This window comes from Topomyia yanbarensis, chromosome 3 (genome assembly GCF_030247195.1).
Source record: "Topomyia yanbarensis strain Yona2022 chromosome 3, ASM3024719v1, whole genome shotgun sequence".
Lineage (NCBI taxonomy): Eukaryota > Metazoa > Arthropoda > Insecta > Diptera > Culicidae > Topomyia > Topomyia yanbarensis.
In genome coordinates this window covers 409,470,771-409,498,008 of record NC_080672.1, presented here as the reverse complement: position 1 = coordinate 409,498,008, position 27,238 = coordinate 409,470,771, and the positions used below count along the sequence as shown (strand labels likewise).

The following is a 27,238-nucleotide window of genomic DNA, read 5'->3' as shown; positions in this document are numbered from 1 at the left end:
ACAGAATTGGCATGTTGGGGTCTGCCCGGGATATGTGATTAGCGTTCTTTGCTTATGGGTTACGCCGTCCCTCGGTGATTTGCATTCGCAGTCATGTAAGAAGGTATTGGTTTAGTCACTCGCATACTCACAATACGAACGCCGTTTGGAATGCCGGTAAACAAATTTCTCCAGGTGTCATTCGAAATAGATTCTACTTCTCCATATTGCAACATGATTTGTTTGATGTAATCTTTCTTAGTGCGCGGGGCCAAATCATGGATACGCACGTCCACCATGTCGTTTTCCATATGCACCGGGATCTTCATTCTGGTGTTATTAAACTCGACCTCGTGTTGCATGTTGTTCTTTTCAACGAAGTTTTCTGCCTGTGCTAAACTTCTAAACGTGATCAAAACACAGTTTTTAACGTGATGTAGCTGAATGTACGTAACTTCAGCGAGATTAAGCTTCATTTTAACTTTAACTAATTGCTCCAATTCCTGAACTGTGGATCTAACGCGAGTTTTATTAAAGTTGATCGAAATCGTGTTATCCCGTAGCACGGGCACTTTTGTTTCATTTGGCAAACTCATTTCACTCCGCAGCCGGGGGCAACAATACGCTATTGTTTTTTCACTGATATGATAATGACTGCTTGTGCGATAGGCACTGATCGGCTTGTAGATAGAATTGACTGTTTCACTTGTGCGGGACGATTTTTAGCTTCTGCTCAGGGCGAGATGTGAAGACAAATTGTTGGTTGTGATTTGACAAGTACAGAAGGTATAATTGGAGTACTATATTTAGATTGGATTATGTATAATCACAAAGAGATGAAAATTATCAAAAATAGTCGTGGTGCGACAGTGTATAGATCGCAGGATCAAAACTGGAAGCGTCGTAATTGGTTGCAGGTAGTTGTAATAATCGATATTTATAAAACAGTAATTTTAACTATGAGAAACATCAGCTTATATAGCCTTATATAAAATTTAATCCTGATTTTTGTTATTTTCATAATATTTAAGCTGTGGAATTGTAAACTCGATCATATATAAACTCAAAATGAAAACCTAGATAATTGTATATAGCTTCTGACGAGATCAAAATTCGTCGTTAATCTCATAGTTCTACTATACCGATTTGCACGTATATGGCCTCCACTTTTGTTCATATAGAAGGAATCTAAGCATTTTCTACAATTAATTTATATCATTGAAGAGTACATTGCAACTTATTAAAGTGAATCAAAATGTTGGCTGGGAAGTTTATCAAGCTACGTTAACAGTATCTCATAATTAACAGTGTCAAACGCATCCTTAAGATCTGTGTGGATCGTGTCCACTTACAATTGTTTGGACATTTATTATGTGCAGAAGGACGTGAAAGAGACCAGGTTCATCTCAACCCATCTACCAGAAAAGAAACCGTGCTCAGAAGTGCTAATGTAGTGTCGGCAAGCTGAGAACAGTGCCTCGATTCGAAAACCTTCGACTCAACTCGCAATGAAATTATTCCACGATAATTCATCTTTTTTGAACACCGGAAACATCACCGAATACTTCCGATCATCAGGAATTTTTTGCTGCTGAAGAAACATATTGAAAAGGTGTACCAGCGGAATCGCTAAAATATCGGAACATTTTTTCAGGACAGCAGAGGGTATAGCACTTAGTCCTGGAGCAAACGACGATTTAGTTTTCCAAATTGCAGAGAGAACCGATTGTTCTGATATTGTGAATACATCTATGTCCACAGCATCAACGGAAACATCACGAACCGCATTTTCGAGCTCGATAACAGATGGCACGTCAGTCGTGAAAACACTCGAGAAGTAACTGGCAAATTGCGAGCATTTTGCCACAGTTGTAGTTGCTATTTCGTCATTGTAAACCATCTTAGATGGAAGGCCAGTTTCTTTTCTTTTCGTGTTAACGAAAGATCAGAAGTCTTTCGGATTTCTTCGGAAATTTTGTTGGATGCGATTCACATATTCTTTGTACAGCAGTTTATTGTAACTGCGATACTTATTGTTGGCACGCGCTTGAGAAAAGGACGTATACGCACGAAGAGCTGTGGCACGAGTACATCTTAGATTCCGAAGCATGGCGTTAGACCGTGGAGGCTTCCTAGGAGGTTGGCATTTGATCACGATGTTTCAACACAGTCAAGCAGTCGTCGGTTATAAAGGTCAACGGCAGCATCTACATTCACATGATCATGTAGTACCCTCCAGTCGATCAGCAGCAGGAAGCGGCGCAATGTAGCTAGATCAGTTTTTCGAAAATTACAAATTTGGTAGAAATTGTTATTTCTAATGCGGAGTATAGTTATCCAAAGGAACGATCACACTAGAAGCTTCACTCACAAAATACTCAGGCAGAGCAATTCCATTCAAGAAAACGACGTCAAGAAAACGAGATTGGTGGTTGGAGATCGTGCTTACTTGGTTTAGTCCGTTGAAAGCCATCCCGTCCAGTATAAAACGGCTGACAGGATTAGTTGCCGAGGAAGACGGACTAGAGTAAGCGTATCCACGTCCAGAAGCTACCCACATATGTCCTGGTTGGTTGAAATCCCCAAGTATTATCATCGCATCGTTTGCAGTTGCCTGATAAGAAATGCATTCTATAGAGTCTAGATGGAGCTGCATAATATTGCAGTCAAGACATTTTTCTGGAGGAATGTAAACAGCATATATAAAGTAGCACTTCATCGACGTGGTAATCTTCGTCCAAACAACTTCGATGCATGATGAACTATCCACACCAAATTCACAGGAGACAAGTGCGGAAGAAACAGCGATTAAAACTCCTCCGCCGCAACCGTGAATGCTGTTGCTATCGCATCGATCCGCACGATAAACCGTGAAACCATCCCCGAAGAGCTGCACAGATGCAATACGATCACCAAACTAAGTTGCTGTCAGATCATGACTATCGTAGTCACTGTCAGGTGAAGCCAAGTACACGTCCTCTGACATTTTGGTAGTACAACCGCAAACCGTCAACGCCACTGAGGTGTCCCGGCATATTGTCCGAACGTAATGTGCTCGATGGCAAGCTAGAAATCAAAAGAAGCGGATCGTCATGTACAGCAAAATATTCGCTTGAGAAGGGAGTTCGGAAGACCCCCTTCACGACTTCCGAACGCAAGGCCGGGACGACTCAGCTGGTCGCTGGCTGGTAGTACGATTGCGTCGGAGCGCTCAGGGGCTTCCGTAGTACGGTAAACAGGCGTCCCGGTGATGGCAGCGCAGCGTGAATTTGTTTGTACAGTCTCGGCGATGGCGGCGAAATTATGCTCCTTCATAACGGTGGTATGTTGTGCAAGAAAGGAATTCGAAAGTCGGCGAGGTAACGTGTACTATTTCCCATCACCTACTTAGTCACCATTGGGCTTTCCGAGTTCTCGGTATGATTACGGCCGCCTGGAGTTTGGAGTCGGTTTTGTCCGGGTCCACGATTGGGTTTTATTGACATCTCGATGAATTCACGGAACAGCAGGCCCTCGGGCCAAGTAGACAGAGTAAATGCTATCTGTTTCAGTACTGGATCAAGGCCAATCTTAAACGACACGAAGAACAAATTTGTCTTGTCTTTATCCATTGGCACTAGACGTACGATATCAGTGGTGCCCTCAACATTCAAACAACGAAAAAGGATTTTCTGAACGTCGCTGTCGGTGATCACAGGATGAAAATCAGACAAATATAAATGATTTCCGTGGCGACATTTCACTCCCAGTCTAGACCAAATTAATAGCTAGCTCATTACAGAAGAGGCTTTTAGTTTTTAGTAAGTTTTTCATTTAAACATAACATTTTCATCGTGATTTCTCTAATTGCATTAGACACCTTATGTTTTATGTTTCATTTCAGAGAGATTGTGTCACATACCATATCAGCCACAAACATTATTATTGACAAGAAAAATTGTAGGCGAACGTTGCAATTTTCCAGGATCCCTACATGTATTGGCTGTGTATGTGAAAACTAGGCTGGACTAGATACCCTAACCTCCACAGTTTTAAGGAAAAATAAGTTTAAAACCGCAATTTTGACATAAAGGGAGTAAAAAATAACCAATCACCACATCGTCCCCTACTCCATTTGAAATATTTGCATGCAACCACATGTCGCAGCTCATTCGTTAAAATGGGTAACCCAACTAATACGATGTCATCATAATTTTCGAAGTAGACATACCCACAATTGCAGCAGTGTGTTTGATTCACTAGAAGAATCGCTTCCCATGCCCAACTAATCACTTTCAGTTTTTTTCCCAGAAAACTTTGTTCGTTGCTTGTTTCCCACAGGAACTCTTTAGTTTTTCGCTCGTTTCTCATCATTTTTACGAGAAGTCAATCAAACATAGAATTTTCCCCTCCGCTTTACGTTCACCAAACAGTGGCCGGCTCGAAATTCTCACTCGTCCGTATCCGTATCACAACTCGACTCGATGGCTCTTCTCACAGTCATATCATATTTATCATGCTCTTCCCAGTACATTTCATACGATCGCCGATCTGCTTCCCATTCCCCCTATCCGAATGCCACTCATTAGTATAGGGAATATCTAAACCAGACCGAACGGTAGGGGAGTTCATTTTTCCTTCATGTTCTGACTGAAAACAGACATTCCATGTTGTGGGTAGTTGAAACAAATTTGCACCGATAGTAATGGGTCAAATATTTGTACGAATTTTGTAAACTATTCTATTTTTAAATGATGAAAAATGGCTGAAATTATTTAATACATTAATCAGCAACTATCTATACCGAGACTTTTCATGAATGCCTGACTGTAATAATAATGGTTTCTTTTTCGATGTAGTTTCCCTGGACATCCCTATTGATTTGATTCAGAAAAAAAAGTCAAGAGTCTCATAGTAGAATTCCACCCGAATGGCAATTCGCCCTTCCCCGTCCTGCAATGCCGGGCCACGGCGCGAGCAGGGCAGTGGTTGCTACTGTTAAAAAGTTCGCACGAGAAAATAACTTTTCCCATCGACGCTCTTCGGTGGGAAACAGCTACGGCCAGCAATCGTATGGGAACAGTCGACCGTGTAAATGGTTTGAGCGCTGCGTAGTGTGGGACCATAGCTCGAAAGAAAAAAAACTGAAGAGTCCGCGTGCTTCAGAACAACTGTAGACATTGAAAGTTCTACATGCTCTACGTGTACGGGTTACCCAGTCTAGCATGGAGCACATGTCGGTACTATGTATGTGACTGGGTCAGAAGTGCGAAAACAGGGTGGAATGGAAAGAATTTGGAGCACGACTTGGATCTTTTTTGTATAAATTCTGTATATGGTATAGGTACCCTTATTAATCTTAGTAAATTTGAATCCATTAATTAGGCAATCTTGATCAACACATTCATTTCAAGGAAGAAATTTAGGAGTTTAATTTGAATTTCCTCTTCGCCAAACACGAGTATTCAACGTGTTTCACACCCGTTATATTGATACCGATTTAAAAGCATTCCATTGATTGTAGGCTGAAAAATAAAAGAATAACAGTGGCCATCCTTACTAATAAAATGAATAAAGGATCGTCTACCCTACGCTGTTTTGGGTAAATATGGCAATTTTTTTATTGCTGGTTTAAGGTTGTGCTTGCTTTTCAACACATGATGTCGGTTGGTGGAGCGATTTCCATAGAATTCCAATTCTGTCGCTATACGAACGTATTGAAAAATTTATTGAGCTAGCCGAAAATGTAACTCGAATTTAGCTCAAACGTTTGCTTTCTTCCGTAATGTAGGTAATTTTTTGCCTTTATCCTCTAGAAAGGCTATGCAATCACTCTGAAAATCCTCCTTTTAAGCGAGGCCTGGAGGGCTGATTCTCTTTAATGCCATTCGACTCAGTTCGTCGAGTTCAGCAAATGTCTGTGTGTGCGCATGTGTGTATATGTGATCAACAAATGCGCATCGGTTACTCGGAGACGGCCGAACCGATTTGATCAAACTTAGTCTGTAATGCAAAGGTACAACTTTCTAAAAGGCTGCTATTGAATTTCATTTAATGCCAGCGACTGGTTCCGGAGTGACGGAGTGAGTATGGTCACGAATAAAATTCCCATATAAATCGATATCAGCATATTATCTAAAAGATGCTAAACTCCATAAAATATGATCAGTTCGGACACCCTCGGCGGAACTGGAAGCTTCGGGAAAGTGGCCGAATTGAATTGAATTGGACTAAATTGAATTCACATTTGCCTCTTAGAAATATCTGATTCGATTTTCTCAAATTTAATCTCAAAATAAAGGTTACAGCATCCCTATTGACTGCTATTAAATTCCATTGGAATCGGAGTCTGATTCTTGTGATATGAGTTGAACCCCACCAACATTTTGATTCACTTTGATAAGTTGCAATTTAATTAACTGTACTCCTAAACGATATGAATTGATTGTATAGAATGCTCAGAATCATGGAGACCATATACGTTATATGAAATAAAACTATAAGATTTACGGCGAATTTTGATCTCATCAGAAGCATTATTTTTTCGCCTGATGTCGCCTCTATGCAGGAAGCTGCGTGCCGCTTTGGACGTCCCAGCTGATGTGGTTGACCTAAGAACGTTTACAATAACGCCAGAAATGGTCAGGTCGGCAGCATTAAAAATGAAAAATTCGTACTCTCCTGGACCTGATGGTATTCCTGCAGTAATATTTCGTCACTGTATTGCCGATATAACAGAACCTATGTGCTGTATTTTCAACCGTTCTTTTGCCGAGGCAAAATTTCTCGACATTTGGAAACGATCCACAATGTTGTCTGTCTTCAAAAACGGAGATCGACGAAACGTGAGGAATTATCGTGGTATAACTAGCCTGTCTGCTGCTTCAAAGATATTTGAAATCATAGTAAGCGCCATGATTCAAGAAAGCACTCGTAATTACATTTCATTCGAACAACATGGTTTTATGCCTGGAAGATCTGTCTCGACAAATTTATTGGAGTTCACCTCGACATGCACCACACAGATTGAAAACAGATCTCAGATTGACGCAATTTACACTGACTTGAAAGCTGCTTTTGACAAAATCGACCATCGAATACTTCTTTGCAAACTGTCGCGTCCCGGAGCTTCGGTACAATTGGTGGCTTGGCTGAACTCGTATTTAACTGGCTGAGTATTACGTGTAAAGGTGGGCTCCTGTTTTTCGATTGTATTTTCCAACGCGTCTGGAGTTCCTCAAGGTAGTAACCTCGGTCCCATGTTGTTTATTCTGTTCTTCAACGATGTAACACTGTTAGTGCGGGGCGGCTGTAAGCTAGTTTATGCTGATGATCTAAAACTATATTTTGTTGTACATTCGATCGAGGACTGCGAACGTCTTCAAGCACTACTGGATTTGTTCGTTTTATGGTGTCAGAAGAACAAATTAGTTGTAAGTATCCGCAAATGTGTGGTGATTACATTCCATCGTATTGCAACACCGATTGTATTCGACTACCGCATTGACGGTGTTTCACTGACCAGAGTCGAGCAAGTTCAGGCGTGCTGTTGGATTCTAAGTTATCTAAGCACATCGGTCAGCCGTTATTTCAAAAGCTACTCGTCAGTTGGGGTTCATCGCTAAGGTTGCGAAGGATTTTACCGATCCGTATTGCCTGAAAGCACTTTACTGTTCTTTAGTCCGTCCTATACTGGAAACTGCCTCTGATGTTTGGTATCCACATCAGACGTCTTGGTGCCTGAGGGTTGAACGCATACAGAAATGATTCATTCGTTTAGCGTTGAAAAACCTTCCATGGCGTGATCCTTTGAATCTGCCTCCGTATCCTGATCGATGTCGATTATTAGGACTTGACACGCTGCAACGACGTAGGAAGACCCAACAAGCATTATTCGTTGGAAAGCTGCTGAATGGAGAAATTGACGCACCGCATCTATTGTCATTAATGGACTTTCGAACACTATCCAGATCGTCTCGTAGTACAACGCTGTTGCATCCAAGATTCCACAGAACATCATTCGGATACAATGAACCGCTCATATCGTGTATCCGCATATTCGCTTTAGTAGAGGATTTGTTCGATTTTGGAGAAAATTCTAGTCGGTTTGCAAATAGAATTGGTAGCTCTAGATTAATCTAAGTTTAAGTTTTGATATTTTAACATATTCATTAAGACTACGTGTCAGATGATAAATTGAAACACAAATACAAATTATGCAATCATTGGTTTTTATTTTGAGTTTGTAGGTATACGATCAACTTTACAATCACACATGAAGGTTTATACAAGTTAAAAGTCCTCAATCATTCATAAATCATCTTTATTCCAACTGCAAATTGATTCATATACAATGTTTCAAAGATGTCATATATTTTCCGGATTTACAATTTTGCTTTAAGATGGAGTGGACTCATAAATAACTTTAAGTAAACATTGTATTTCGATCATAAATTTGCATTTTATGTGCACTTTTTACAACAGAATATAATTTCTTGCATTATTTATAATTTTGATTTAGTCTGTCATTATTTGTAATTTATTGTATACTTTCATATACGATTGCTGGTTTGCTGCTTTCTCCTGAAGATGAAGGGTATCCTTTCGAAACGTTGCACTATGGGGAGGTATGTGATAGAAAATCAAAAAACTACATCACTCGAACTTCTGTTCTGAGCATATATGCGCACTACAATTAGAAAAATTCTATTCTCTGCACAAGAATATTTGATTTAACTGGATAATATGGATATTCGAAGATCAAAAATTTGAAAAGAGAATCCACAAGTTGGAACCGGAAAAAAGTTTCAATTTTCCATAATTACTCTATGCTGAGAATACTTCAATTGAAATTTCACTAGCTGTCACAATTAGTAGAGAGGCGGTGGATTATTCAGTAAGCGTTTCCTTTGAGTGAAGCGTATTTTAAATTCGTAAGGGTTACAATCGGAGTTTATGCATTGTACATATAGGTGACCTGACTCCATTTATGCCATGAACATTGCTGTATAGCAACAAGTGACACAGCTCAGAGAAAGTCTCAAGGTACCTTTTCCAAAACAAATTCATTTGGAAAAAAGTTTAGACCTGTAATTCCAAGAATGGTTATGACTCAAAAGCCGTTTTTCGTCCAGCGGAACTTGTTTTTCCAAGATTTTAAAAACTTATTCTGATAGTTTGAGCCATCTAAATTTCATGAAACTGGTTTGTACAGGACCCATATCTCCGGAAGGAGAATTCGGAACAAAATCATTCACAAGCTATAAAGATGACTGGAAAGATTCTGAGGCCGCCTTCATATACAATAAGCCCGCGCGAATACCTCCACGTATCAATTGGATATTTGCAATATATTCGCACTTCCAGAATGAAAAATGATGTTATTGATTCTGGCACGTATGTACAAAACAGGAATATATTTGAGAAAGCTACAAGCATCGAAAAATGACCAAATAATAAATTCATAAATAAATTCATGAGATTTTTGTGAAGAATATCGTATTTTTTGGCGGTTTGGTGCACATATTTCTATATCAAAGTTGTGATGATGAATCTCTCTGCAAAATCACACATTTAAGCGTCTATTAATTCCATTATGTTTAAAAATTCCGTTATTAGTATCGTCCATTATTATCAATTCAAACAAACTTTTTGCGCAAGAATATGGGACAGAATATTATCCGTGTGTAATAAACTTTCCCATAGTGCGTTGGCCATTTGAAGTAAAATAAAACGAAAAGGTGAAAACAGAAAAGCATGGAAACACTAGAAAGTGCAATGTCCATTAATAATTCATTCTTCAAATAATGAACTTTTCACAAATATTACAGAATTTTATATAACAATGATTCTCCAATTTGTCTAGTTTGTTTTGCTCGTTTACTTTATTCAAATCATATCACGTAATAATTTTTCAGTTTATTAAGTTCATTGATTTTATACGTTTTAAATATTGGATAAATTTTCAAATGTAGTCATTTATTTTATTCAGTATCCTCTTTTTTATTTCGTTTATTTGAGTTAACTGCATTTATTTAATCCATTTTATTTGCGTCATTCTTTGGATAAAATCGAAAAAGTTTATTCATTTCATGCATTTAACGTTTTATTCACTGTTTTCATTTGGGACCATCCATAAATGACGTAGCATTATATGGGGGCGGGGGGAGTTTTGTATTTTGTGATGATGTGCGACGACAGGGTGGGTAGGGGGTCTTGTTATGCTATGTAGCTTTTTTAAAGGGGAATAACTATCATCGTTTTTATTTTTTTTTTAATTTTGCGGAGACAAGGGGGGGGGGGGAAGTAGAGTTACCGTCAAGCAACGTAATTACCAGGGGGTAATTAGAAGTTTGTGACGAAATGCCACGATGGGGGAGGGGGGTGTTAAAAATCGCTCAAAAAATGCTACGTCATTTATGGATGGTCCCTTTTATGCTTGTCATTCATATTTTCCAGTTCGCACATTTTATTCAGTTTCTTTATTTCAATATTCTTACTAATTTTTTTTTACTTATTCATTTTAACAATTTCGTCCAAATTACTGATTTGACACACTTTAATTTATTCTATAATTCTTTTAATTTTTCATGATACTACTTAATTTTGCATTTCAATAATATAATTCGTTTCAATCTGTTTTTTTCCTCTTTCTGTTCTTTTCATGATTTCCATTCATTTCCTAATGTTTTATTTTATTTTATTAATATTATCAATTTTATTCATTATATTATTTAATTTATTTATTTCGTTTACTTTTTTAAATCTTGTTAAATTTATTCTCAAATTACTTCCATTTCCTTCATATAATTCGTTTTATTTGATTTATTAATTTTGTTCAATTAATTCGTTTTACTCATTTCACTCATTTCGTTTTTTTATTTTATTTGTTTTATTTGATTCAGCCATTTGATTCATTTCATTCGTTTTATTATTTTTATTCATTTCATTCATATTGTTCATTTTATTATTTAGGTATTATTAAGGCTATTAATTTTAATAAGTTCACAAATCTATTGCTTTTATTAATTTAATTTATTATATTATTTTACTCGTTCAATTCATATAATTCATTTAATTAAATGTATTCATTAAATTTATTAAATTCGTTTAATTCATTTCATTAATTAAATAATTTAGCGCATCGTATCATTTTAGGCATTTCATTCATTTTATCAATTTTTTTCATTTCATTCGTTCCGTTTATTTTTTTGTTTTATGTATTTTATTCAATTCATACATTTAATTCATTTCATTCATATTTTTAATTTGATTAATAATTTTATCAATTTTATTCATTTCATGAATTTTATTTCTTTGGATAATCTTATTTATTGTAATTGTATTCATTCAATTCATATAATTCATTTAAATAATATTGGAACCCGGGGGTATTCGAACCTACCTAAGCAAATCATCTTTCTAGGTGCTTAAATGCGAAAAAATATCAGTCAAAGATCTTCATTAATAGTTTAAAACATCAGCTACATTTTGATGACATAAGGGATCATTCATAAATTACGTAACGTTTGTAGCGGGAGGTGGTCCGACAAATTGTGACACGTAACGTTACGTAACATGTTTTTACCGATGAAATTTTTTTTCAAGGAATTTGTTACGTAATAGGGGAGGATGGATACAGAAATGTGTGACAATGGACAATGTTACATGGGGATAGGGGGTGTCAATTTTGGGAATTTCCATTATAATGTTTTTTTTATTTTGAAGATGGCAGACAAAATGAGACACGTTGTATCTCCTTTCTAAAAAATCAAAGAATGAGATTCATCTGTCAAAATTAATGTTTTAGAATAGCGGTTCCACAAATATGTACTATAGTCGTAAAGTCTTACGAATTTCTGAGAAATCGAGTGGGTGTGAATTACACCCACGGTCTTAATAGTCCCGGGTTCCCATATATTTGATTTAATTCGTATAATTGTTTAATTCGATTAATTTAAATGATTCAATTTATTTAAAGAATTTAATTATCATAATTAACTTACTGCTTTTTATTAATTTTATTCACATTATTTTTTATTCATTTCATTTATTTCATTATTTTTTCGGTTCATCCATTTTATTCTGATTTTTTTTTCATTTTCTTTAAATTATTAATTCTGTTCAGTCAATTCATTTATTCATATATATAAACCATCAAAAAACAGTATTTTGCTCGTGTACATAGCTTTTAAAGTTTTTTTGCACAAAGTATTTCATAAAACAGGCTTTAATTTTTGGAAGGAAAAAAAATAAAAATTAAAGACAGGCAATAATTGTAACGATTGAAGCAAAGAAAAAAATCAATTTTGAGAAGACTTCTTAAGAGGTTGAAATACGATAAATACTCCTGTACTTACTTATGTTATAAAATATTGCGGTGAATATACCTTCGAACAATAAAAAAATATTAAAATTAACAAGATCGGAATTGCTAAAAAGTATCCTTCGAACCGGATTTGAACCAGTGACCTATGGATAACTGAAGTTTTTTTTCTACTTCGGAAAACGATCTTCTACAGTCCACCGCTCTACCAACTGAGCTATCGAAGGTTGGTTGTGTTTAATGAAATTGAACAACAAAACCTGATTTCGTAGCCCAAGAAATATATTATGCTGACTTGCACCCAGATCTATGTGTGATTCGTTATTACATAAATCCAAAAATTTTGAATTACATTTGCTTTTAGCGGGGAAATTTCTACGCTGCCATGCGAACTTGACACACACAAACACGAATGTAGTTCAAAAAGGCAATTCCACGTACCAACTACGCGAACAAAGAGAAAGGAAATCGCCGCCACGAATAAACGTTGCATAATTTCATCAGTCTATTTTAAGCTGCGTATTTATTTATTTTGCAGCACCAACCACTTTTCCAAGCTGATTCTCGCTTCAATGATTGGTGATTGATAATGGATTGCAAATAAGGCGACATAGCTTCGTATCAAGGATAAGAATGGAAGAGAAAAAAATTGAATACATTTTAAATGGCTCAACGCCGAGTTCTTATAAATTCATGTCTTAACCAGTAAGCTGCTGCTTCGCCACACATGGTTCGGCTATTCTGTCAGTACATAATCGGGAAGAGAATGCCAAATTCAGAATAATAAGACAATTTGACGAACACAAAACGAACAACCCACAAATGCATTCCTACAAAATCATCAAATTGTTTTTACCATACTTGTTGAAAGGTTTCCAAAGTCCGAGAGAATCTCCATATCACGCACTCGAAAAGCACTTCCCAAAAACGCCGATCGTGAGTCAACAAGAATTTAAGCTGCCTCCTCGAATTACACTTTCCCACGTTCTCGGCTGGTGAAACCCTTTCGCACTGCCCATTCCCATCGCACATATAAATGTACATAACATTCAACATTCCTAATACTGAGCTGAGCCCGGCCTTCGAGACCTCTACTCCCTAACCGTCCGATCAGTCGCGGGGCACCGCACATCCACAGAACGTACATACGTTAAACCAACAACCAAGTACGAGTAGCAGTCAGTGTGCACACATAATTTCAGAGAAAATTGAAATCCTTCCAGCGGAGTAAACATTCATAAACAAACCATAATTACATTACGGGGGCTACACGCTTTTCCATTTTTTTATCGCCCACTCTCAAAAAAACGTCCTCCTCTTCGTAGAGGTTGAGAAAAGCAAGTCTCGCTGGGAAATGGAATCCTCATAATAATCGAAATGCTCGGTGCTTTCTGGGTAGAACATACATAAAACAAACATCACTGGAGACCTGCCACGTGGCGACCGTACATAACAAGTTTCCTCTTCTAATTGCACTTTTGTATTATTTTTTTTTATTCGTTCGCTGCTGTTAGTCTGTATGAGTTAGTAGACTAAACCACTCAGGAAGGATTCTCCGGCCGTGGAAAGCCATGAGCGTAAAAAGCGAACGAGATGACTGATGAGTGACATTGGCGGTGTGCCTGGCGTACGCGCGCTTTCCATAAATCGTTATCAAGATATAATTTCTGTCGGTCGGATGGCAAACAATTGGGTTTTCTATTAGTCCAGCTAGCTTTTATACCGTTCTGCGATGTCGATCTATCGGAATAGACACACTTTTCGGATTAAAATCAGTTTGTTTTTGTTTGTTGGTTATTTGGCACGCAGAAAGTGTTGGCTGACTGATTTTCTTGGTCCTTCGAATGTATTTAATTTGTGGTGTGGAACGATTCAAAGGGCTATAGATAAAAGATGAATTATAACGAGTCACTAATCCAGAGATACGAAATATTTTCGACCGGAAGTATAGTTGCTTTTCAATAGCAAAATTTAGAAAAAATATCATATTTTTTCATATGCATCGACAGCGAGTGGCTTTACGAATACTTCTCTATTTTTTTATTCTCACTTAATAAAAAAAATAACAAAAATTCAGTTAACAAACTGACAGCTGGTATTTGCTAACCTGTTCGTTCGCACTGTTGTTAACTGGGAAATATTATATCATCACCCACACAGTATGGTCTAGCACTTTGGAATACGCTGTCTGTTTGCGATTCCAAGTTTTAATTACTGACTATACATACACACCTACACACCAAAAAATTATGAATTTTATCATTGACGTAATTGCAAACATGACACAATTTAACAACCCGTAATTCTCGAAATGACGAAACATTACCGTGTTCCGTTTAATTATACATGAAACATATACTTTACATGCGCAATGACATAAAATTACACTTACTGCCATTGAAAACAAACGCCATATGTTGAGTAAAATTACACGATTTACAAAAATCAACGTCATGTAAAATTAAAACCAAACGTAAAACTAAGTCATTTTTGAGGCTCGTATATGTCAGGGTCAGGAGACGTAAATTTACAAGATTTTTTCTAGGTGTGTAGAAAAAATAGTGTAAATTTACGTCTCCTGACCATGACATATATGAGCATCAAAAATGACTTAGTTTTACGTTTGATTTTAATTTTACATGACGTTTAATTTCGTAAATCATGTAATTTTACTCCACATACAGCGTTTGTTCTGAATGGTAGGAAGTGTAATTTTATGTCATTGCGCATGTAAAGTATATGTTTCATGTAAAATTAAATGGAACACGGTAATGTTCTGTCATTTCGTAAATTACGGTTTGTTGAATTGTGTCATGTTTGCAATTACGTCAACGATAAAATTATGATTTTTTTGGTGTGTATACTATAGTAGGAATGAGTGTGTTATTTTTGTGTGTTAACCAACCTATTCTCCCACTGGCCGGCAGCGATTGGCAGAAAAAAGTTATTTCCATGTATTTATGAAAATAACTTGGTTCCAGGATTTAGGTAGGAGTTACCTCACTTGACTTTCCGATTGGCTATTTCGTATACAGGGCAAACTGTGTTCCGAAGTAATCGTACCATCAACCAGCTTTGCCTTAATGTAATTTGTGTATCAAATGGATTTTAACATTACAATAAGACGATAGATTTCTTGAGGTACGAAATCGACACGAATCTAGTGTATTTGCTTGATTTTGAAATTAATTATGAAATTTGCGTTTCAACTTCGTCTCATCAGAATCCGTCACTAATTTAGTTACAGGACTAAGCTAGCATCGGATTGACGCGACCTTAAAAAAAACGGAAACACTATTTGTGGTTCTGAGTAAATCCCTAGTCCTGCGTGATGGGCCGCAAGGAATTTTGATTAAGCTGATGAAATTAATGATGTCGAAACTTGGTTTGACTTAGCAAGCCAATGCAATATGCACTATGCTATATTTCTCCTTATTGGAGAAAATTTAGGTGAAAACAAGATATTTTCGGGATTATATAACAGATTCGGACAAAAGATTGTGGATAATATTCCGTTCGATAAGGCCTAATTTTGGTAATTTAAAAATATGACTATTTTTCCTGGGACTGCCGGAATTTTTTATGGTGGTCAATGTTACCAAGAAGTCTAAGAAAACAGAGGAGGGGGGGGGGGGTTGATAGGTAGTGCAACCAAACGCATTGTATATTTTCCATTTGATAGATGGTTTGTAAAAATCACCTAATAAGGGATCATCCATAAATGACGTAGCATTATATGGGGGAGGGGGAGTTTTGTATTTTGTGATGATGTGTGATGACAGGGGGTAAGGGGTCATGTGCATGCTACGTAGCTTTTTTAAAGGGGAAAAACTAACATCGTTTTTTATGCTTTTTAAATTTTACGGGGACAAGGGGAGGGGGAGAGTTACCGTCAAGCTACGTAATTACCAGGGGGAGTACTTAGAGGTTTGTGACGAAATGCTACGATGGGGGAGGGGGTGTTAAAAATCGCTAAAAAAATGCTACGTCATTTATGGACGGTCCCTATGCGGTGTGAGTTTAATTCTAGAATATGCCCGAATCTCGGAACTTCCAGATTTGTCTGTTGGGGTGGATCCAGAAAAAAATTCGGGAGGAGTTCGAAATTTTGATATCAAAATGAATATTGTACAATACGTAATGCGTAAAAATCTCAATTCATGAAAATCAGTATTGGTAGTCAAATTTGGATTGAAAAAATTGAGTTTGAAACTAATATAAAATTCAAACTTATTTAAAATTTCTCATCAAGTTGAAATTTTTTGTGAGGGGTCCGGACTCCCAGGACCTCCCCCTGGATCCGCCACTGGTGCACAATAACCTCAAAGAATCTTCGATTGGCAATCAGTGATCTAGATCTGAAAATTGAAGTAATTTGTGTCCATTTCAATAGATTTTGAAGCTCTGAGGTATTCCGATTGTACTGGTTTATATGGGAAATTCCTGTGTGTCCTTACTAACCACTCTTTCCAGAACCATAAGTCTGATTTGAATAAAATTCAACAGTAGTCAATGGAACTGTCATATATTTCATTTGTAAACAAGTTTTATACGTCCAGGTACAAAGAGAGCCAAAAAACTAATGGATCTAAATCGAAAATATCTACGTATAGGGGAACATGGGGAGACTTGACCAAGCGCAAAATTCTAATTTCGGCTATGGCGTCTTCTACTCGATTCCTATTTTTTTTCAAAAATATTTTTATACTTGTTTCGATCCCTTAAGGTAATTTTGAAAGTTTGGAGTAAAAAATCCTTTCCTATATTACGTGATTAATAAATTTTGCATTAAATGATGTATTTTTTTATCAAACTTTGTATGGACATATCTACTCGACTACTAATTACTATTAAAGGACTAATATACCATTAATCCTTGTGAAGCAGTGAAATGATTTTACATAAACTGGAACATTGGAATAGTTATTACTAGAATTGGCATGAAATTGAACGCAATAACTAATGTTGGGGAGACTTGACCAAGATTTTATGGGGAGACTTGACCAAGTGGCGATCAGCTGAAGAAAGATACAAAATTCTTAATATTTATTATGCTTTGGTATCTACTGTTAATGTTAATCACGCCATAAAAAAATCCCACCTAAAACATAAGTCGTTATATTTTAGTATTAGTAAACAAAGTTAGCAATAGTAGGACTGATTTCGTGACGTGTGAACATGCAATGCAAGCAGTACAGTTAATCCTTAAAAAGAAATGCATTTAAAAAAATCAAAATTTATCAAATGCAACCCTTTTATATTTTTTACTGCTACCTAAGGATCTCGACAACAGGGAAAAAATAATTACAGTATGTTTTATGTTATTATTTTTTGTTATGATTTTTCAAAATTCTCTTGGTCAAGTCTCCCCACGCCTTGGGCAAGTCTCCCCGCAATGGGGAGACTTGACCAGAAAAAACGATCACAGAAAAACTTTTGTAACTTTTCAAAAATTAAATTAAAAATTCTGCAAAAAATCATGAAGACGCGCAATAACTTTGTGCATTATATCTGAATGATTTTTGGGGGATTGAAGGCTTTTTTAGAAATTTATGCAGTTTTAGCTGAAAACCTGGTCAAGTCTCCCCATGTACCCCTACTCACAGGTTTATTTACGGGACATTGTCCTGCTAAGTATCATATGAAAAAATTGGCAAAAGTCAAGATGACATTTGTCGATTCTGTAACTATGAGCCCGAGAGCTCGGAACATATTCTCTGTCATTGTGCAGTACTATTTCTTCGAAGGGAACGATACGTCAGAAGGTATCTTATGACGCCTCACGAGGTATGGCATACCTGTCCCGAACGGATCCTCAGCTACATTAACAATGAACTACCCGTTTGGGACAACACATGTGGACAAACGAACAACTCGCTTCCAACTACATTGGCTTCGGGCAATTTGTAACATGTAGAGCTAACAGGGGTAGCCACAAAAGATAACCTGATAACCTGTCACTGGTCGCAGTGACAAGTTTTCCCTAACAAAAAAAAGTTCGTAAAAATCAGACAATAATTCACTAAGACATAGGAATGGCATTAATTTGGAGCTTGGTAAGTTTCCTGGCGACATCAAGAACCGGCATAAGCGACCAATGTGGTCAAAACGACTTCGATTGATCTTGACCCGCAAATCCAAGTACAGTTGCATTCATTTTAATATGTATTGCATCATTTCGACATTAAGGTGGTACCAGTTTATATGGGAATTTTCTGTGTGACCACATTCTCCAACCCGTAACTCCGGAACCGGAAGTCTGATCAATACAAAATTCAATAGCAGCCGATGGGAAGCTTGTTTCGTTTAAGACTAAGTCTGTGCACATCGACCCAGCCATTTCTGAGAAACACAGAGGTGATATTTTTGCCGCATATACACGCACATACACACATACAGGCATTTTCGTCGAACTGAGTCGAATGGTATATGGAGTCACCCATTGGAGCCTCGGTTAAAAAGTCGATGTTTGGAACAATTGTGAAAACTTTCTCTATGAGAAAGTCAAAAAAGACTGAGAAAATTTAATAACTCACATACTCCAAGAGATTCCTATTGTATGGGCCAATCGACTCACACTTTCGATTACATATTTCGGTCCTCAAGTTTTCGATGCAAACAGAATAATTAAAAACAATATATGTTCAGGGCTACAATTAAAGCAAAACATTAACAGAACTTTGAATTTTTGAAGGGGAAAAAATAACTGAATTTAAGGAGTCAACATAATCTTATACAAATTTGGAATGAAATGTCACGAAAATGTGGACCTGTGAGTGCTTGGTTGAATCCTCAGCGTTTGGATGGTGTCAGTATTTTGACAAAATCGTGCTACGGATACTCGTACTCCGATTCCTAATGGAATCCTTCCTTCTTCAGATTCCGAGGGCATCCTCAAAATTTTAATGGAAACATTCTCAGGGTTATGATTAACCTCTGCTCAGAATTCCGGTGGAATCCGACAAAATAGTTTTACTCGTTGTTTTGTTTACACAAAATTCTCATGAAAAAAGTTCTCATGTATTTTAGGTAATCCAAGAGCTCAGTTGAGGTTTCTAATGAATTTGGAGGATTTTGATGGGATCAGTATTTCGATGAAACGATACAGGATTTTGGACGGCGACTTACGTATTTTTTAGGTGGTCCTGTCTAGAATTTGAATTCTTTTTAAACATTTTCATAGAATCCAAGTATTATGATAGATTCCTGCTCGGTATTTTGATGAAAACCTTAGGTTTTCCTAATTCTCGGGATTTGGTTAAAACTTTGTTCAGGATTCTAATGGAAAAATTCCAACAAAACTCTGCTAAGAACTTTGAAGATATCTCACTTAATATTTTGATGTGATCTTTTTCAGAATTCAAACAGAATCTTACTCAGAATTATTCCCAGGTAACTTTATACTGTCCAGGATTCTGACGGAGTTCTACCCATGATTTTAATGGGAACATCAAGACTTTGGAAGTGTTTTGCTCATTTTGTTATGTACAGTATTCAGATGCTACTCACCACAGTTTGTGTTAAGCCAGAAATAAACTTTAAGTCGATTTTCAAATTAGAGCACACACTTTCTTTCATAAACGGCTAGACTGATTTTGAGGACTTTTTCATCAGCTTTCCAGTTATGTATGCTGTCAACCTTTCCATACATGCCTTTGTAGAGTGTAGTTGAAAACTCGTACGTTACAAACTGAAAACGAACTTTACTCCACAAGTTTACTCTTTGATAAGGAAATATTTAACCCATGATCAGACCTTTCAATATAAGCACCCATTGCAAAATATCGATCAGTAATATGATATTATATGTTTAACGGTTGTGTTTAACTTCCGTTGTACTGGACGGAATATTTTAACTAATGGGTTGAAAATAATTACAACGAACTTGTATTAAATTATTTACAGCGAATCGAAAACATGATGTTCGATAATGTTTCATAAGCAAGGCTCTGAATGGTTTCCATTATTTTCTGTGTGCCGACATAATAAGTCTGTGACGTCACGTATGGTTTCGATTTGCTACTTAATCTTTATCTATAAAAGAACCTGCACTGATTTAGTACATAATTGTTTTGAATTTGATATCCGCTTCGAAAGTTAAGGGAGTCTGGATGCTTTCTCGTGAACTATTTCACAAAGCTCGGAATTTTATTCATGAATCCATACAATCCTCGTAAACTAATTCATGATTCTTATTATATTGGTCACGATCCAATATCCATGCTCCAGAACTAGTTCACAAAATCATCAAATATTATTCATGTATTCGAGAACTGGTATAATAACCACGACTTAACATTCGTGGTCGTGAAATAGTTTACGAAATCATAGAATATTGTTCATGTATTCATGAACTGAAAGTCACGACATACCTTTTGTTCCTTGTGAAATAATTCACGAATTCATCAAATATTATTCACGTAATCGTGAACTGGTTCATAATTCCTAGTATAATAATCCCGACTTACAATTCGTGCACGTGAAATATTTCACGAAATCATGAAATATTAGTTATGGGCTCGTGAACTAGGTCATGATTTCTAGTACTTGATCTACGATTTATCTTACGTGCTTGTGATATATAGAAGATATCCCTAATCATTTTCAATTTCATGCAACGTGACCATAACATTTTCACGAGAACTATTTCACAAAATCTAGAAGTATTATTCGTAGAATCATTTTTGCTCCATGGTCTATTCCATGAAATGTCATATATGTCCAGCTGCTAATGACCAGTAAGAGGCATCTAGCAGTAGTCATAAGAAACCTATTATGACCTAGAACCTCGTTATTCATTTGATAAGGTTCAGTGTGATGTATCGACAGAAAAAGAAAACTGCGCTGAACTCCAAAGATACATTATAGAGCCACGAATCGTGTTCGTGATATAGTTCGTAGAACAAGATCCCGCTCATTAGTCAGACATTTATGTTCCTGTTTATATTGTCGCGATACTCCGAGTACAAAAACCAATAATAACCAAAAAATAACATATCGCGATAAGCCGAGGAGAAATTACGAATACCATAATAAAATTGCTGATGTCATGAACATGAGTCATACCACTCCACAAAAGTAAGCTCTAGAATAAAATATAAAGATAATGTGCAAATAAATTAATCGTGACTAATATCCAAAAATCAAGAACATAAATTATACTACTCTAGACAAAAATCGTGACTAAGATCCTGAATTCATAGACATGAATCACTCTATTCATGATTAAAATATCAAGAATCGTTATTAAGATCCTGAATGAACATGAACACAAATTACTCTACTCGTGACTTAAATATCACGATAACGCGAATAGAAATTATGAAAATCGTGACAAAGATCATGAAATCATGAATATAAATCACATTACTCACACAAAAATCGTGACTAGTGTCCTAAAATCATGAGCATGAATCACTCTACTCAGGACCAGGGATGCCAACGGTACCGATAAACTACATTTTTTTCGGTATATTTACATTTGCACAAGCCGTACAGCCCGCTACAGCTCTTGCCAGAACGGTAACCTAACCGAGTACATTTTCCCGTACAGCAGTAGAATACATTTTTGTTTTGCTGCTGTACTCCGACTGCTCGGTGAGAGTGTGGCGTAGTAAAGTTTGTTCTCTCGCTTTGTACATTTTTCTCTGCATAGTCAAAGGGAGAGGCCCGCACACGAAAGCGTTAATGCCAGCCGTGGCGTAAGTGAGCCGCATTCATTGTAGTCATTTTTGAATAAAAATATTAAAAAGATTGAAAATATTAAAAAATGTAAAATAAGGAAAGAGAAGCTGTACCGCTCGCGTCTGATGGCTGTACTGGGGACAGTAGTTTCTTGTCATGTTACTGCTTTACACACAGGCAGCCGTACAGCGCTGGACGTCCTGCACTAGCGGACGACAGCAGCATAAAGAGAGAAATGAGAATGTAGGCAGAAAAATTACAGCCGCAGAAAAGGTAGGCATTTTGCATCCTTGCTCAGGACTAAAATACCACGGAATAGAAATCACGAAAATCGTGTCTAAGATCCTTCAATCATGAACATAAATCACGCTACTCTGACAGAAAAATCCGATCGCAAACTCACGAATATAATATCACGGTAACTTGATGAGAAATCACAAAAATCGCGAATAAGCTCCTGTAATCACGAACATCGTTTAACTGTCGGCTATGTATTCCCAAATTCTGAACAAGGATCACAACAAAAGCTAAACATGCTCCTGTAATCATGAACATCGTTTAACTGTCGGCTATGTATTCCCAAATTCTGAACAAGGATCACAACAAAAGTTTAACATGCCCGGGGAACAACCACAGTAACACTACAAACATTCGAATGTAACGCCATGTATATATTGAGGCAAACAATTTTTTTGGGAAACACAAATAGTTTCAAGAATACTACGTTTATTATTCAAAATTTCAGGAACTTGGCCACGGTTTACATAAATCCTTCAGTTCACGAAATCATGATCATGTTTTCATGAATTTATGAGTGATATGCTGATTTTGTTGGTACTAGATGATTTCGTGATATGACGACTACCTGTAGTACTGACTCGTGGTCTGGCGTGTGTAGCTTGTTCTGAGCAACAACAAGGACTTAATTTGATTTATTGTTATTGTTATTGGTCGGGCTTATCACTTATTCATCATACGAAACACCTTAAAGAACTGCTGGAAAAAAATTCTTTCAAATGTCCAATCACCTCTCTTTAGTACGATATCTTCGTCATCGTCCTTGTGCCCAAGAATAGGGGCATGGGTACGTGAATATTTAACATCAACCGCTACGGTGTAGATTTACATAGCAGGATGGAATATGACACATTGTTGTTTGACTCAATGTACAAGTAGTAAATATAGAGTTCTTCCACGACACATGATTCGTTGTAATCAATTAAGTGCAAAACTACCAGTTATAGTACTAATTTTGAGGAAAATGTTTAGACAATTATCGGTGAATTTATGTACTAAAGCAATCTACTAATTTTCCGCAAAGAGAATAAATTGTGTCCAAAACTTATAAAAAGCAGGAAAAACATTTTGCCAGATCGATCGCTTTCATATTAAAAAATCAATGTTCTCAAACATAGATTCTAACAAATGGAATAAAAAATATACAAAAATGTTGTTCGATTAACAAAATGAAATCGTGCTGACGAAATGTTCGTGCTATACACAAGCCTTTAGTAAAATAACAAATCAATTCGTTTCATTCACGAAAAATAATTTTGCCTTCGACGATAAATTTCGTGCAACGTACACTGAATATTAATATTTACGAAAAATTTTGTTCGTGAAGTCGTAATTGTTTAGGGTGTGAAATGAACGAAACCAACTATTTATAATGCACGAAAATGATTCGTTGCAGAAAACGACGAATGAATTCGTACATTGTATAATAGTTTTCGTTCTATTTGCGAATTTATTTTATCAGTGTGGGCGTCTACGGCATGGTTGTTGATAGAACATCATGTTTTACCGCTGGCGCCAATAAGGGACCTTTCATAAATTACGCAACGCGAATATTCCCCAAAATTGACTCCCCCTCCCCCCCCCCCCATGTAACAAATTGTCACAAAATTTTCTATCCCCCTCCCCTATCACGTAACAAATTTTTCGTAAAACATTTTTTTGTTCCGTAAAAACATGTTACATAACGATCTAACCAGCTCCCCTCCCCCATATTTCACAACATGTCACTTCTCGTACCACCTCCCCCCCCCCCTAAACGCGTTACGTAATTTATGAGTGGTCCCTAAGACACATTTTTTGCCTTTCTCATATAAAGAAAGGCTATGCAATAACTGTAAAAATCGACTTTTTAACCGAGGCCCGGAGGGCCGAGTATCATACACCATTCGATTCAGTTCGTCGAGATCGGCAAATGTCTGTGTGTGTGTATGTATGTGTGTGTGTGTGTGTGTGTGTGTGTGTGTGTGTCATTTAAACTCACACAATTTTCTCAGAGATGGCTGAACCGATTTTCGCAAACTTAGTTTCATCTGAAAGGTATAACGCTCCCATAAGCTGCTATTGAATTTTTAGTTGATCCGACTTCCGGTTCCGGAGTTACGGGTTGATGAGTGCGTTCACACAGCAAATTCCCATATAAACTGGTACCACCATGATGCTCAAATGATGTAAAACATATTAAAATTGATGTAACATTACTCTAGTTTGCGGGTCTGGATTACTAATGATCAATTAAAGCAGCTTTGACCAGATTGGCCACCTATGACGGTTCATGACGCCCCCGGGGAACCCGCTAAGTTCCTAAGCTAATAACACACCCATTCCCCAACGAATTATCTACCGATTTTTATAAACTTGATTTCAAATGAAAGATACAGTAATACCATTGACTGCTGCTGAATTTCATTCGGTTCTGACTCTTGCTTCCGGAGTTACAGGGGTGTTAGTAAGGATACACTGGAATTTCCCATATAAATCGGTACAATCGCAATACCTCAGAGACTAAAAACTATTGCCAAATTACTTCTAATCGCAGATCTAGATCACTGATTGCCAATCAAACATTCTTTGAATATATTATCCACTATCGACGATTCCGGAGGTCCGGAATTCCGGGCATATTCTACAATTAAAGTCACATCGGTTCTTCGGTGATGACTGAACCGATTTTCTCAAACCAAGTCACAAATGGAAGGCAAAATAAGCAGTTGAGTACTGCGTCGCCGCCCCTCCCCCTTGCCCTTATACCTCCCTCCTTAATCACTCCCCTCCCCTTGGACAACCCTCACGCCCGCATTTCCTTCATCCACCCTGTATACCGAAGCAAGATGAATGATTTCTGACGCATCCTCCACTCCCACTCTACTAACCCCCCCATTCCCTCCACTTTCAAACCCATTCCACCAACATTTCAAAATAAAATCACATAAAGATAACATTGAACTCATACTGATTAAGCTAATTAAATATTATTCTTCTGCCTTTCTCATATAGAAAGGTTATGCAATTGCTCCAAAAACCGACTTTCTAACCGAGGCCCGGAGGTCCGAGTCTCATATAACATTCGACTCAGTTCGCCGAGATCGCAAAATATCTATGTGTATGTATGTGTGTATGTGCGGATTTGTTAACAAAATGTCCACATCGCACAGTGGTTTAAAACGCGAAAAACGTGATCGTTTTGAATAACTTCGAAATGGTTAGTTATAGCGATATACTATCTTCGGAAGAATTTATGACAATGAGATGCCTCATCTTTATAAGTAAAAAGTTTGATGATTAATCCTCCTATAAGTGAGATTCAAAATTTATTTCTCATATAATTAGAGATAGCAAATTGGTGTATTCTGCAAAGTTGTAGTAAATTCTTCTACAAGAAACTTTACTGAAGGTGGTGATAGTCTATCTTTAATAGTCTTTGAGATATAGCGCATTATTAGAGGAAATACCGAAAAAGTCAATATATATTTGAAAGTACAAGAAAGATGCTACAATATTCTGTGTTAATCACTTGTATCCGTTTGTATCCATGGCTTTGGTAGCTGGATTTAAAGAATATCATTTATTAGTCTTAAATATTGATACGAAATATATTCGGTAAAGCTGTTGAGATAAAGTGGTGGTACCTTCGGCAAAGTGCCGAGGAATATTCTTCTTAGAAACATTGTCGATGACACCAGTTTGCCATCTTTACTAGTTTCTTAGGTGCGGTGCAATATTTATAGAAAGCCTACTAAAAGCGATTCATTTGGTAATCGCGCATGCTTTGATTACTTGTTTAGCAATGTCGCTGTATAGCGTTACGTCAGACTTCGTAAGCAACAAAACTAGTTTATTGGATCGAATGATTTGTATTTGCAGTAATCGCGATGGTGGACAATAAACAAATTTTTAAAGGCTATCTTTCATATAACAATACAAATTCAACTGTCAAATCGTTCATAGCAAATGTAAACGGTTTGCTTATATTAATGTTCCAAGCCCTGGTATTACATTCTATTGTGGAACTTGATCTTCTGTGTTGACAAACTTTGCAACCGATTTCAGAGCTAATACACAGCCTACTTATACTTAAAATCGTTCCTTGTTAGGATTCGACTATATGGCTCATAAGACAACGCATTACTCTCTCTACCACCGAACAATGCACTGTATCTAAAAACCAGTCAAGACAGAAGGCTGATGTCTTCGACAATGTCTCTTGTGAGAACATTCCACATAGAATGCCGAACATAGTCCCACTTTATCTCTTCAGTTCACCGAATATGTTTCGAATCAAGATATTAGACTAATAAATGATATTCTTTAAATCCAGCTACCAGAGCCATGGATACAACCGGATACAAGTGATTAACACAGAATATTGTAGCATCTTTCTTGTACTTTCAAATGAATATTGAGCGGTCTGCCCGTTTTTGCCCGTTCGTAAATTATTTGAGTGCAAAGTAGGGCATTTTTCGAATAAAAATCGTGAATATCTCAGAATCTGCTCAACATATTAAGTTGCTTCCTTCACCGAAATTTTGTATTTCATTAATTGTGATAGTTTTTTAGAACATTTTGAACTTCCAAAAAATCTTGGAAAGAAGTTATAATGAAAAAATTGATTTTTTCGGTTTTTCCTCTAATAATGCTCTATATCTCAAAGACAATTAAAGATAGACTATTACCACTTTCAGTAAAGTTTCTTGAAGAAGAATTTACTACAACTTTGCAGAATACTCCAATTTGCTATCTCTAATTATATGAGAAATAAATTTTGAATCTCACTTATAGGAGGATTAATTATCAAACTTTTTACTTATAAAGATGGGGCGTCTCATTGTCATAAATTCTTCCGAAGATAGTATATCGCTATAACTAACCATTTCGAAGTTATTCAAAACGATCACGTTTTTCGCGTTTTGGACCACTGTGCATCGGTTTCTCGGAGATGGCTGAACCGATTTTTACAAACTAAGATTCAAATGAAAG

General features: G+C 36.7%; 1 non-coding gene across 1 annotated transcript; it reads right to left on the bottom strand.

The window, feature by feature from the left end:
• Nucleotides 1-12,401: 12,401 nt before the first annotated feature.
• On the bottom strand, nt 12,402-12,510 carry Trnay-gua (transfer RNA tyrosine (anticodon GUA)). The gene is made up of 2 exons: nt 12,474-12,510; nt 12,402-12,437 (listed from the first exon to the last, which is right to left on the bottom strand). It is a non-coding gene; the product is annotated as a tRNA-Tyr (tRNA).
• Between the last annotated feature and the right edge of the window lie 14,728 nt (nt 12,511-27,238).